Below are 2,989 nucleotides of genomic sequence, written 5' to 3'. Positions count from 1 at the left end.
GTAAAGAGGGTGAACCTGGGATCATGACCGTTACTCTACCATACACTAATTATTGTTGTTTTGCATGCAATGCGGGAAACCCCCAAAAAAAAAATGGAATAATGACTCATATGCATAGTAGGAATAAATGGTTCTCGAAATTTGAGTAGGTCATGGCTTGCTGGAAACGGTATTGTAAATAAAATCAGAGGGCGCTAAACGCATTGATTTCCCTTTGTTGAATTCCCAGGCTTTGAGACGCGTGAATACGTGGTGCTTGTGCGATGGCCTTTAGCAGCACCTCATAACGCGTGAAACGCACCACATGTGGTTAGCCGTTAGTACTCATTGAACACACCCATTGAAGTGATTATTATTCTAAGTGCTGGCAATGCCGTCGTTTGACATTCGACAATAATGCATTTCCTGAATGAAAATTCCTCCATTCATTTCAAGCGTATGGCGTACGCAGCATTACATTTCATAGCAACGTTTGCCATCTTCTTTGGCTGTGGGCAGAAGAATATTTAGCAAAACTTAATTCACCAACCAAAACCAACGTATAGTGCTGCCCTTTGTTTGTTTTCATATTATCGCAAATGTTGTTACGACATATTTGATAAATAAAAGTGACGAAGAAAACGTTGAAGAAACAATATATGTAAAATTTGAAATGCACTAAATTTTAATGAAGACTAACCGATTGTGTTTTGCTAAGTTCGTTTGTCTTGTCTTCATTATTTTTTTTTTTTATTTTTTGCTTAATTTGAAGAATTAGCAATTTGACCACAAAATAAAAAAAAAATGTCCCAACGCATGATATTTGAGGTGCAAAATGACTTGGCGCGCAGCTGTGGACATGGTAAAGAGATCGTTTGGGACTCCTTATCTACCGATCAAGCAGCAATACTAAAGCAGAAAATCAAAAATATTTGCCAGATGATAATCAGCGTCAAAAAGATGTGGAAAAAGATCGAAAAAATCTCTTTCCAAATGTTTGGGTCCAGCGCAAGCATACAAATGGAGCCCTTTTTCGGCTATTGTTTATGTTATGGTGACGGAAGAGAAGAATCTTGATTTGGCCAAGTATCAGACAAAATTCACTTTCCACCCCTTAATACGTACACGCCTTACAATGCTTATCGTCGAACAATAACTCTGGTTGTTGTAGGATTTTTATTGATGAAACCTCTCGTATCTATCCGAATTGGCAAAAATATTTGAAAAATAATGTACTTCCAGGTGGCATCATGGTAGCACCAACAAATGGAGTCTACACTTTAAACGAGAATAACGAGACCAATCTTCAAATATGTGCCACACAAAACACGAAGTCATTGAAAAAAATTTAAACTGCAATTGGTGTGGGTGGACTAATTTCTGGTACTACACCACTTGCCCTCTCCATGGTTATGCCCATTGCGGCACCCGTTATGTTAACGGCAACATTGGTATCATTGGCAACAAGCGCGTCTGCAACAGTACGATCTGCTACACATTTAAAAGATCGCTATAAACACGAGCAAACGACATCACTAGCAGATCGTGAAGCTAGAAGAAAATGGTTAGGTGTGGCAGGTGGAGTCGCGGGTATGGGTGCAGCAGGTGCTACGAAGGCGTTAACATATGCGAGCTCGGCTGTTAAAGGAGTGCCTTTAGCAGCAAAAGTTGCAGTAGGCGGAACAAATGTATGCTCTCTAGTACTGTCTGGTACTGATATAGTGAATACTATTTATGAGTTATATTTGACTTACAACGAGGGTCCAAATAGTTTAGATATTCTACAATTGGCATCTTCACTGTTGGTTTTCGCACATTCAATTAACAATTTGGCATTGGTTTCAAAAATTCCTACTAGTGGTGGTAGCGTTTCACTTCGTCGGACTATATCCGAACAAACCAGAAACGTGTATGAAAAAAAATGTCGAGCGGCAATACCCGTTTAAGCCGAAGTCTAAGAAATATGGATCTCATACGTATTGTTAATAATATACCATCAAAAGAGGCATTTATACAACAAATTGGTGCATTATTGACTGGTGCCTCTACTGCCACAATTATATGTAATGCAATCAGTGAAATACCATTGTTAATTACTTATACAGCGGATGGTGAACTGAATCCTATACAATTGCTAGCTCTAGCTGGTTTAAATTTTGTACGTAACATATTAAATACGAATAGCTTTATCGATTTACTGCAAACAATGGCAACTTTTATGTGCGAGAAAAGTTTTTATCTCTTATTGAATTTAACACGTACATTTTTAAATGAATATGATGATAAACAAGTAAGTAAATATTTTTATACCCACTGAAAAGGTTTTATATGAAATGTTTATATTATGTGTCACAAAATATACGAATCTCACATATGAATTTCTCGAAAGTAAGCAAGTCGAAATACTTGATGCAGTAGACAAATATTTTCGTTCATTAAATCCAATTGATTTTAACGCTCAACGGTTAAATTGCAAATATTATAAAGGTTATTATTATGAGAAAAATTGCATTAGCCCTTAGCTATATTACTCGAAATGTTAGAATAAATAATTAAAAAATGAAGACTGCGACAAAGTTATAAGATAACCTTAATTTATCATTCTGCGAAAAGTTAAAGCTAAGCAAAGAGATTATTTAAAGCGATACGTAAAGAGATCTAAAGCATTAAACAGCTTTGGACAATAGGAGCACGATTCAAGCGTAAATCCTGAACCACCATGCCCACTAGGCGGAAAGGCAAAGCTACGGATCAAGAGGTGCTGATAGAAAACGAGGAGTTTCCACAATCGGGAAATGATATTGACAACGGCTTTGGAGATTCCGTACATAAAAACAGGTTAAATGCGAATACTGATTCCAGCGATGAAGATGACATAAAATATATGCCAGCGATACTGCCAACAATGAACAACGAAATGAATGGAGCAGATTTACGTACTAATAAATAAAAAATAAATGTAAGGCGCGATAACCTCCGAAGAGATCTAAGGCCGAGCTTCTCTTCCAAT

The 2,989-nt window shown here is 37.0% G+C and overlaps 1 pseudogene; it reads left to right on the top strand.

Annotated features, from left to right (window-relative positions):
- Positions 1–520: 520 nt before the first annotated feature.
- Positions 521–2,501, top strand: LOC137248591 (uncharacterized; annotated as a pseudogene).
- The last annotated feature ends 488 nt before the right edge of the window (positions 2,502–2,989 follow it).

The sequence above is a fragment of the Eurosta solidaginis genome, chromosome 4 (genome assembly GCF_040869045.1).
Source record: "Eurosta solidaginis isolate ZX-2024a chromosome 4, ASM4086904v1, whole genome shotgun sequence".
Taxonomy (NCBI): Eukaryota; Metazoa; Arthropoda; class Insecta; order Diptera; family Tephritidae; genus Eurosta; species Eurosta solidaginis.
Note: the sequence above shows the minus strand (reverse complement) of the source record. Positions and strands in the feature narration are given on the sequence as shown.